Genomic DNA, 12,065 nt, shown 5'->3' with positions numbered 1-12,065 from the left:
TAAATGATATCTAAAGTTCCTTTGGGTGCTAATTATTTGAATCTGCATGGACAAAACAAAAACAAATCACAGAACGGCATAATGAGAAAAGGCTTTATCTCCCCCCCCATAAATTAACCCATTTATTGCTGGATTACAGGTTAGATCAGTGGTCCTCAAATTTTTTAAACAGGGGGCCAGTTCCCTGTCCCTCAGACTGTTGGAGGGCCGGACCATAGTAAAAACAAAAACTCACACTCTGTCTCTGCCCCTCAGCTCATTTGCCATAACCCAGCGGCCGCATAAACGTCCTCAGTGGGCCACATCTGGCCCACGGGCCGTGCTTTGAGGATTCTCAAACCTGCTATAGATACTTGATAAGAAGATTTTACTGATCTTTCAATTCCTTCAGCCTTCTGATGGTACATTTGACTGTGACTGCAGAGGGTGTATTGCAAGTCCATACACCAACAGCTACCATTTTCATACAGGATCCACAATGCCAGATACCCATGATCCATCTCTTCATTTTAGTCTTACCACAGGAGGAGTTTGGCATGCTGGGTAATTTCAATTCTCTTCACCATTTTTCTGAGTGACACAGCATAACGTATTCCATATTTACTAACAATTTTAATCTTCTTGGTACGTTTAGCCATGTCGCCAGTTGCAGGGCTAGAGCTTAGAGAGCAAGGGCCTCTATTTTAACCCCCTTCTTGTATTGGTGAGAGAAATCAATTTGGAGGGTGACCAAGTCTTGCTCAAGGACAAACTCCTAGTTAATGGCAGAATATGGATTGGGAACAAGGTCCTTCAAATTCACAAGCTACTTCTTTTAATCTCACCTTATCTATTCACACTGTTTCTACTTCCATGGAGTTAGTTCTTGGAAAATACTGAGAACTCAAGCTTGAATGACAACAGGCTGCTTCTTTGGGGCCTTCTAGCTCCTGGTTTCAGAGTAGTACAATGGAAGGAATTTTGGATTTTAAGTCAAGAGGATCTGGATTCAAATTCCAGCTCTGCCATTTATTATTTGTGTGTTTTTGAAGAGTTCCTAGGACTCTTTGGGAGCCCTGAAATTACTGGGGACTAGCCATTAAACTTTTTGTATCACAAATCCCTGCTGAATCATAATAATCAGCTCTATCCTTTGCCCACTGTTGTTTCCAAGGCTTTTTCATGCTTCCTAACAGGCAACTCACTTCATCTCCCTGGCCCTCAATATTATCAAGAGTTTTTATCATAATGATAAAGTTTCATGTGGCCAACATATGGACAATTCAATAGTGTTTTTATTTTTTATTTTTATTTTTTTTACCATTTTTATTTTTAATAATAAAGATTTGGACTAGATAATCCTTTCTAGCCCTAACTCTAAAATCCTATGATACTTTAGTTCTTTAGCTGTCCCCTATTCTGGAAAGGATGATTGTGTTGCTCCGACTTGCTCTCCATTCAACAAGGATGAGCTCAATCTTATCTTAGCCACTAGATGTCAGGCAATGGACTTCTTAAAGGTGAGGGCTGCTCAGGATGGAGAAGCCTCCTGAAGCTTTTACTGCCAGCCTGCCTTTGGCTGAGAGAAGGTGATTTATATGTGTTATCTCTTTCTCCCCACTCCTGAATACACATGTTTTATTATTTGAATGGCTGCACCAAATAAAAATGTTTGTCTTTATTACTGAGTGTGGCGGGGAGTGGAATGAATCTGTCTGTCGGGGGAGGTGATGATGGGGAGTCACAGCATGGATGAGGGACTAGAATAGATAATAATAACAGTGGAGATGCCAGCCAGAGTCCCAGGAGCTCTCCAAGGTGACAAACTGAGGCCAAAGATAATGCTTCCCCAGAATGAGCTTAAGATCAATAACCTGACTGGGAGTAGAACAGCAGCATCCCATATAAATTTAACAGGCTATTCCAACTGGCTGTGTCTGAAGAATATGTCTAATCTTGGAGGTCAGTGTTGCAGAGGGCATCCCCTCAACTCCTCTTAACCAGCATCCTCTTAAGGACGGTAGGATTGGCTGCAGTGGTAACACAGAATGGTGATTCTTACAAAGTGTGTCCGGTTGGGATTTATTTAAATGAGATTTGAAAGAAAGGAAGAACTTCTTCATTTGACTTAAGCAAGACCAGATTTATCTATCCAGATGAAGAGGCACTGTATTTCCCATGGCTCTCCTCCTTAGATTCTTTCAATCTACAACACCCTCCAACCATGACATTTTAAGTCCTTTTCACTTCAATATGGCAATGAATCATTGTCTGTCTTGTCCTGATCTGTGAGCTCCAGTTCATTACAGCAGATTGACTCTAACCATGTTTCCTTTTACTCCCCTGGACAGCTCCTCGATAGTTACCCTGCCACCCCTCTGAGCTGCCCTCCTTTCTCCAACCTCTACATTCTAAATTCTGGAATGAGAACCAAATCAATACTGCAATATTGCTCCTAGGGACGCTCTTCAGCACGCCACAGAAACAACCCCTCTGTTAGTTTACTGACCCATAATTCCATTTTCTAACCTCTTAACTTTCCAAACCAAAATATCCCATCCCTGATTAACCAAATATGTTATCTCTCCCTATCAAAATATGACCGCTCTCCTCTGAATTAGTGAATGCTTTCATTTTTTACATTTGTATCACCAGTGCTTGTCTTTATGGCAAACTTATTTTTATTCATTTATTGAGCAATGTGAATATTCCCTGTAACAGGACATCTTGCAACTCATCTCTGCCCCTGTGTCTTATTTGTTTCTCTCCCATATTCTCCCATAAATCCTACACTGAGAATCTACCCTGTTAGCTGAAGGCTTTAGGCTGCATTATATTCTATGGGTAATGGTGGAGCCCAAGGACTGTTCTGTTGTCCCATTCTCCTACCACCTGATCAGGACATCTCCTTTTTTCATTATGCATTTACTTAGTGATATTCCTTATACTATGAGGCATTTTGGCATAGTCAATCACTAACTAGCCTTGGAATTAGGAGGACTGGAGTGAGGGCCGGTTTCTGACATATACCGACTGTAATTCCCTTAACTACCCAGCATTTCCATACAACTTACAAAGAACACTGGGCATTCTCACAGCAATAAAATTAAAGGTACTGAGTTCCCTTAAATCTCTTGCCCCCTTTGTAAGGGCAGGTTCTTATTAATATTATTATTAATTTTATATTACATATAATTATTATGTTATTTTAATATGTTCTAGTCAACCTCCAATTTTCATATATCCCTTGTGAACTTGGTGAGAAGTCTGTATAAAATTCCTTAAGGCCCTGTATTATTTAAGGTTTTTATCAATGACATAGATGAATAAATGTTCATCAGATCGCCAATTGACACAAGGATGGGATGACTGCCTAAATGCACCTGCTAACAAAGGCAGAAGTCAAAGCAATCTCAGCAGGCCAGAACACTGGTCTGAACCTAATATGATGCAATTTAATAGGCAGAAATATCAAGTCTTACATTAGGCTCAAAATATTGAACTTCACAAGATGGGGGAAGTATAGTCGGATAGCAGGTGTTCTGAAATGAATCTGGAGGATTTAGTGAACTGTAAGCTCAATAGGATTCAATAGTACAATGTGGAAGTCAAAAAAGATAATGAAATCTATAATTTTAATTTGTATTAAGAGAATCAATTTATGGAAATCATACCTTTCCTCATACACTAGGAATATTGTGTTCAGTTTAGATAACACAAGTTATGGAGATCTAGGCAATTAGAATGGGTACGTTTGTGTCATATGAGGATCAATTGGAAGAGCTGGGGATGTTTAACCTGGAGAAGAAAAGACTTGGGGGGGAGAATTAGTGTTTAAATATTTGCAGGGGTGTCATGTAAAAGAGGGATCATGCTCATTTTCTCTGGCTCTAGAGGGCACAACTGAGAGTAACTGGTATAAATGTGTGAATTTAAGCTCAGTGTCCAGTGAAGCTTCTTAGCAATTTAGAATTGTCTACAAATGGATTGGCTTTCATTGAGAGGGTCTTCAAGTAGAGCATGGATGACCACTTGTCTTGTTTGGTATAGTGAGAATTTCTTCTGTGTATGGCTTTTATCAAATGACCACCTTTCAATTCTCAAAGTCTATAATTCCGTGAGCCTCTATTGCCCTTTGGGTCACCTGAACCTTTGATTCCTGGGAGACTGATTTTCTGAGGTTGGCAAGGATACGACAATATTGTGAGAACATTTGTGTAAAGACGACGACTCTCTGGTATGAAAAAGTCTCTGATTTGCTCTCTCAACCAACTTGTACTGACTTTAGAAAATATATGAATTGCAACTCTCAGTCAAAGCTAGAGGGTGAGACTTCCTCTTTGTACCCACCAATTTCTGAGTGATAGGAGAATACATCATTTTGAGTCTTGTTACAAAGGAAGGGAGGGAGGAAAGGAAAGAGGAAAGGGGAAAGGGAGAAAAGAAGGAAAGAAAAAAGAGGGAAGGAAAGAGAAAGAAAGAGCAAAGGCAGAAAAAAGGAAGGGGAAAGGAAGAAAAGAGGGAAGGAAAAGGAAAGAATAAAGGAAGCAAGCAAGGAAGGAAGGAAATAAAAAAGGAAGAAAGGAAACAAGTACCTACTATGTACTAGTCATTGTGAGCTAGTTGTTTTACAAATATCTCATTTGATCTTCACAACAACTCTGGGAGGGAGGAAATTTCATGATTATTGCTTTACAGTTTAAGAAGTTTGGGTAGATAAAGGTTAAATGCCCTACCCAGGGTCACAAAGATAGTGTCTGAGGCTCGATTCTATTAGGAAGTATGAAAAATCAAACAAGAATGATAAAAATAAAGAAGACAGAAGAGGTGGAGAAATTGAGGGTGGACATGGAGTGGACACGAGAGACTCCCCTAGCTCCTGGAGAACTTCAGAATTATTATAGCACAAAAGCCACAGGTCACAATTCGTACAAAACCTTTCCATGTTGATTGATTTTGATCCCACCAAATCCATCAGTCGATCAAGCAATCTACAAACACTTCTCTGGTACTAACGTTGCGCCTAGCCCTCGGAATATAGAGACAAAATTGAAATATTACTGACCCTTAAAAAGCTTACATTTGTAAGGGAAAGATAGGAGAGGTCCCCTTACATGTTCAATTGCTGTAATTCAAAGGAATAAATACATAACCAGATCTTCTCTAGACCGAATCAATGTCTTTCAGGAAGATGTATTACTATACTTATATGTAAAAGTTGTCACGGGTAATTTAACTCATTTAATGGTGTTACTCAATTCATGGCAGATTTTCATTATTATAACTTTACTTGTCAAAAACAACATGGTACAGCGGGAAGGGAATTGGTACAGGAGGGGGGAAGACCCAAGTTTGAATCTTTGTTCCTGACCCATACTGGGGGATGACTTTGTGCAGGTTTTCTCAGAGCTGGCAGCCAATTCCCCAGGACCCTCATCTGCAGAGCAGGTACAGATCTGCACCATAAACAGGCTTTCCTCCTTGGGAAGTTACATGCTCTGATGAAATATGCAGTTAAAAGGAGATTTAATCAGCCGTGTTAATGATATCAATTACTGGTATGCATTGCCAAGAGAGAGCTTACAAAAGGGGGGTTCCTGAGCCCCCAAAGCTTGAAAACCAATGCTGTAGTGGGAAGGCCTCTAGACTTAGAATCGAAGGATCTGAGTTTGAATCTTGAGTACTGCTAATCATGTGTTAGATCCTGAACAATTCAATAAATCTCTCGAAGGTATAGATTCCTCACAGGTAAAGTGAAAGGTCCCCCTTCAAGGGTCTCCTGACTGGGTCTAAGTCTCAGATCTGCTCCTCATTGCTTGGATAATCTCCCGGAGCCTCATCTTTCTCTTTTGTGAAAGGAGGGTGCTGGAGCAGGGAATCCCTTCAGTCCCCCTCAGGGCTCGGTCCTCCCTGCTCCGCTTGTGGGCCTAGAGTAGCTCCAGCTCCTGAGTTACTCCCATGGAGTCTATCTCCTTTCCCCTAAAGGACTGGAGTCAATAAAGCCAGGCATGGGAGAAGGGAAGAATAGCCTCATTAAGGCAGGGCAGACAGGTGGCAAGGAAGATGCTCTTTTCCCTATCCAGTTGGGCAAGGTCTCGCTTCCATCTCTTTGTCTCCTCTCTCTTCCCTGGTGCTGCCAATTATCAGAAAGGGCCCATGGGGACTGACCTATTGCGAGTCATCAGTGCAGAGGGCTGATAAGGACATATCTTGGGGCCATTTTTGGCCTTTCCCACCCAAGCTTGCCATGTGTTTTTTTTTTTTTTTTTTTTTTTTTTTGCCTGACAAAGTGCCAGGAACTATTGAGCATATTACAGCATTCTTCTCAAATCCTCCACTGGTGAAAGTAATTGAACAAGACCATCCTAGAATTTAATGAAATATGGGAAGTATGGAGCCACGATGTCAAATCCTAGCTCAGGAATTTAATTACTACATTACTTTGGGCAACTCACTTAAACTCTGTCTGCCTTAGTTATCTAATCTGAAAAATGAGGAAATTGGACAGGATGACCCCTTGGGTTTCTTCCAGAGCTATATCTAATTATCCTGATTAGCTCTACTGTTTTGAGACAGTATTGGTTCTTTCTCTGACATTGAAGTCAAAGGTTCTCGGTTCAAATCCTTCCATTTACATGACTTTGGACAAATCACTTAGCCTGATTGAAATAAATATATGTATACATATACATATATTATATATATATATATATATATATATATATATATATATATATATATATATATATATATACACACTTTTGTGTGTATGTGGTGTGTGTGTTTGTGTGTGTGTGTATGTGTGTGTGTAAAATAAGGGGATGGATGAATTATCTACTCATAAGCCTTTCAGTTATAAATTCATAATCCTATGATCCTTCCTTCCAAACAGTCCCCACCCCACCCCAGAACAATGCAGCATAATATGAAAATGGGGTGGACATGAAGGAAGGAAATAGCTCTTGAATTTAAAGGAGTAAGGCAGGAGATGAAGCCATCCCCTTTTCCCAGGAGGATGGGAGCACTTGGATAACTGTTTGCTTGATTCCCATAATGCACTATGGATACTGGAGAGGGAGACTAGGTATAGGGAAAGGGCAATAGGAATCAGAAGATTAGGATTTTAGATCTTGGAGATTTCTCCCCCTCCTTCCACTCCTGCCTCCTTCAATCTCCTCTCCTTCATTTTTAGGGGAGGTAATTAGCCATAAAGCATTATACTCTGACTCAGGGAGATCTGAGTTCAGATTCTGCCTCAGACATAAACCAGTCCTCTATGGACAAGTCACAAGGAAGGCTTTGCTGAGCACAATTTTTTCATGTGTAAAATTAAATTGTTCTGAGGGTCAAATGAGATTATCTGTGTAAATTCTTTTACCAAATTAAAAATGTCAATTATTATGAGGGAGATTAAACTAAGTGATCTCAAAGGTCCTTCCTTGCTCTAAAAATTCAGATTCTATATGGTCACAGGATGGAATTGACATCCCAAGGTGTCCCTGTTACACCAAGGAAACCTACAGGCACTTTTTCCCCTCACTGGTTCCATATGTGCCCTGAAACTATTTGGGACATCTACCAAAGGCAGCCAGATGTCCTGATTTAAAAAAAAGAGGCTTCTTTCTAAAAGTTCTGTCTGACCCAATAACAATTTGGCATCCAAGGTCCTAGGTTGAATCTGTTACTTCTATTCCATCACTCTGAGTACTCCCTTTATCTTTCTTGGCCTGTTTACTCGTCTGTAACATGAAGGGTTTGCATCCAACTTTTTGGATAGCCCCCCAAATCTTCATACTCTCTTCTTTGCTCTGTCCTTCATCCTGCTCTATCTCTCCTTTCTTCTTTGTACTTTCTCTCTTCTATTCATCCTTTCTCTCTCCTTGTCCTTTTATTTTCTTCCTAGCTCTCTCACTGAATGTGATGGCAATACAGACAGACAGACGGACAGACAGACAAACAGACATAGGTCATAGATATGTGTAAAGCTTCTGTCCCAACATCCCCTTGTTTCTGGTTTCCAAAGGAATTTCTCATTCCTTAGTTTACAACCAATTTTTGGATTGGGTCTCTCTCCCCAGGCTGTACCCATTTTATCACACTTCCTCATTAAAAAAAAAAAATATATATATATATATATATATATATATATATTTCTTCCCCCTCTTCCCAATCCTAAAGCCCCCAGCCTTGCTGATCAACAACAGCCTGGGGAGTGCTGCCCCTGGGAACCCCACCAGCCTCAGAACCTGCTTGACTGTGTCCTGAATTGGCACTGCTGCAACATGGCCTGTTCAGTAGCATCATTTATCCCCAGTCAGGATGGTGGAGAGCCTCCAAATCAGGCCCTGAATTGGAGCAACTCAGCATGTTTAGCCTGGAGGAGAGACATCTCCAGGGAGACATGAGAACTGTTTTCAAGTGTTTGAAGGGCTGTCATGTAAAAGGGGGATTAATTTTATTCCATTTGGCCCCAGAGGGCAGAATCGGGAGCCAGGCTTGAGGTTACAAGGAAGCATATTTTGGCTCGATGTAAGGAAAAGCTTCATGATTATTAGAGCTGCCTTGTGAAATGGGAAATATGAACTGGACCCTCTTGGGGAGAAGTTGAGAGGCTAACCTCAAGAGAAGCTTTTAAATGAAGGCTGGAAAACAATTTGAAGGATGCTATAGAAAATTCTCACTTTCTATTTAGTCTTAATGGTCTCACCCAGCTCTGGAATTCTGCAGCAATTTATCGAAATTTTCCCCTTTTGCAATATCCCCTTCACAGGGATCTACCTGGGAATCAAGCCTTTCCCTCGGTGTTCCCTTTGCCCTTGGCAGGAAATCTGAGGCGAAAAGAGCCTCAAGTTTCTTCCTGTCGAGGGGGGAACTTTCCATACCAAGAACTGGTCTAGACAAGCAGTTCTAAGAACCCATTCCTTCCAGTTGGAAAGATGGGGAAGGGATATAATACAGAGATGACATCTTCTCCAGCCAATCATTCTGCCTTGTTTGGCCACATTTACAGATGCTCATTCACTTGCAGATCAGCCCATTCATAAATTCTCATTATCTTACCCTGAAAATTTCCATTCTTCCAAAGAGGGTCACTAGTTAGTGAAAAGCTTAGGGAGAAAAAACAGATGGCCCACAAGGAGGACAGAAGAGCCTTAGAATAGAATGGCTTCCTAAGTGACCCACATTCCCTTCTCCTTGTGGAAATAAAGGTACTGCACTGGAATTATTAAATATTGAATGCATAGTTCACACTTAATCAAAAATGCATTCATCACTTTGGTCCCTTTTTAATAGAGGCTTCTTTGTAACAGGACAGGCTTTTAAAAATCAACATTTAGACTAGGCCAGATGTCTCCATTCAGAAGAAGTTAGCATTCATTCAGGCTAAAGGAATTATAAAGGACAGTATCCAGGTTCACTGATCCTTACCCACCCCTAGTCCTTTTTCAGTCCTTTCTCTCTCTACCAGGGGAGCACTCATCATTTCAGTCAAATGGACTCATTTTCAGTTCTCCCAAAAGAGCATCCTGTCTCCCCATTGGAAGTCCCCCATGCTTCAAACACCCTCTGCTCTCACCAATGACCCCTTGGAATAAATGGCTAACTCCCTTCAGTGCTCAGTTCAGGTAGCACCTCCATTTCTGATTTCTCTGTCTCCCACCCTTATCTCACTCCAATTACTTTGAATCATCTTTATATATATATATATATATATATATATATATATATATATATATATATATATATATATATATATATATATATATATATATATAATTTATTTATTTATTTAGAGGTATACCTGTCTCTCTCTTCACTTTGCAATAGAATTTCCAATAGAATGAAAGCTTCCTGAGAGCAAGATGAATTTCATTTGTGTTTTTGTATCTCTAGTTTTTAACACAGTTCCCGGCACACAGTGGGTCCTTAAATGTTTGCTAAATGAATTGATGGATAAATGGATGGATAGATGAATGGATGGAGGGAGGGAGGGAGTGATGAGCATGTGTTACTTTGCCTCTTAAAAAAAATCTTGCCTTAAATTATAAAAACAAGGGAGTGGGACCATATGTTCCCTAACATCCCTTTTTGGCATTAACATTCTAAAATCTCAGATTAATTTTGTTATTTGGGGTTTTTTTTCTGACACTCACATCCAGGTTCAAAGCAGAGACTTCAATAAATCAGTTCAGTGTCTAGCTGGTGAGTTTTCAGATGGAGGCAGCTAGAGGACCCTCAGGAGACCCTTGAATCAATATTCATTTCTTAGACTAAATCATGTGCCAGAAAACTACATTAGGTGCTGGGGGTATAAATGTAAAGAAAAAAATTTATTTTATTCTCAAGGAGTTGACACTTTAATAAGGAAGGCAAAAGTGTGTGTGTGTGTGTGTGTGTGTGTGTGTGTGTGTGTATGCATGCATGATGTCTATGTACATTGATGTATTTATAATATAATGAATATAAAGAAAATAAATAGAAAGGTAAACAAATAAAAAGAGGAAGGGAAGTAGCATAGGATCTGAAAAGGTTTGACATAGAAGATGGTGGTTAGCTACACATTCAAGGAAGAGATGGAATCTATGAGATCAAGGTGGGAACAGAATGTATTCCAGGCATTGGGAATGGGCACAAAGACTTGGAGACACATTGTCCCATGAGCCCTTTGGCTCGATTAGAGAGTGTGAGAAAGAGGTTGAAAAGGTAGTTGGAACCAGGGTATTAGGGGTGTCATAAGCTAGTGATAGTCCAACTGAAATCATTTGTCATGTCATCGGTGTGAACAGCAAGACTCAAGAAAGGCACAGAATCGGTCTCACAGTTGGATCCTAACTGAGAAAGGCTGTCTGGTCCAACCTTCTTATTTTACATATTACAGGTGTTGCATAAATCAATTCCAATGAGTGAACTGATGAAATTCCCTATCCTCAAAACCTTTATCAGATGAGAAAAATCTCTGAATTACTGAGATAACCAAATGTGTGAGCCAGGTGTGAACAGCTCCTGGAAACCTTTATTGAATCAACCAAAGGTGCAAACATTTCATGAAATCATAGGATAGTGAGATGGAAACAAGCATTTCTAAAATACCTACTGTGTGTCAGGGAAAGTGCCAGTACTTCACAAACATTATCTCCTTTTAACTTCACAGGATCATAGATTCATAATGAAAGTTATTTTAGAGGCTATAAAGTCTCACAGCAAGTAAAGATATAAAGCAGAATTTGAACCCAAGATTTCTTGATTCAGAGTCTATGTCCTACCTACTAGACCATGCTTCCTTTTAAGATGTCAAAATGGAATGCTATTGATTAAAAGAAATAGATCCACCTTTGTGTTTATGTTATATTAGAGGAGATTCCATCAGGAGCATCCCAGCAATTGCTTTGAGAGTTATGCTTTGGTATTTAATATGTATGGGAATGCCCGCCACCTAGGGGAGAGGGTGGAGGGAAGGAGAGGAAAATTCAGAACAGAAGGGAGTACAAGGGATAATGCTGTAAAAAAAAATTACCAATGCATATGTACTGTCAAAAAAAAGTTATAATTATAAAATAAATAAATTAAATTAAATTTAAAAAGAGAGAGAGGGAGAATTATTCTTTGGGACTGATTGTAGAGCAGGAGAAGTGAGTCTAGAAGGAGTGTCTCACTCTTCATGTGCCTTTCCCTCCAAACCCCCGAACACTGATGATATCATTGCAAAGATGGGACCAGTAACAAAATACATCCAGTTTCCATCTGAGAGAGGACATCAGACACTAGACATCACAGGAAAAGGCAGCTTCAGAAAGAATGACTTATTGGGGGCTGAAATTTAGGACCCTTCAAGGTTTTCCACCCTTATAGAGGACAGCCGATATTGGGGAACTCTGAGAAAAGTACACTGGAAACAAGGATACTTACAGCAGGGTGTTTACTCGGTGTGATTGATGAGATGAGGGTTCTCTAGTTCACATATATTTAGTACTTGGTGTGGTGATGTCATGGTTCTACAATTGGCACATGCTCAGTATGCTGTAGTGATGTAATTGTACTAAGGTATTTAAGGGCTGAGAGGACTTAAAATAAGCAGACTTAGGAGA

At 40.0% G+C, this 12,065-nt stretch overlaps 1 pseudogene; it reads right to left on the bottom strand.

Moving 5' to 3' along the window:
- Positions 1 to 367: 367 nt before the first annotated feature.
- On the bottom strand, positions 368 to 638 carry LOC141541457 (large ribosomal subunit protein eL43-like; annotated as a pseudogene).
- Between the last annotated feature and the right edge of the window lie 11,427 nt (positions 639 to 12,065).

This window comes from Sminthopsis crassicaudata, chromosome 4, assembly GCF_048593235.1.
Source record: "Sminthopsis crassicaudata isolate SCR6 chromosome 4, ASM4859323v1, whole genome shotgun sequence".
NCBI classification, from domain to species: domain Eukaryota; kingdom Metazoa; phylum Chordata; class Mammalia; order Dasyuromorphia; family Dasyuridae; genus Sminthopsis; species Sminthopsis crassicaudata.
This window is presented reverse-complemented; position numbering and strand designations above follow the sequence as displayed.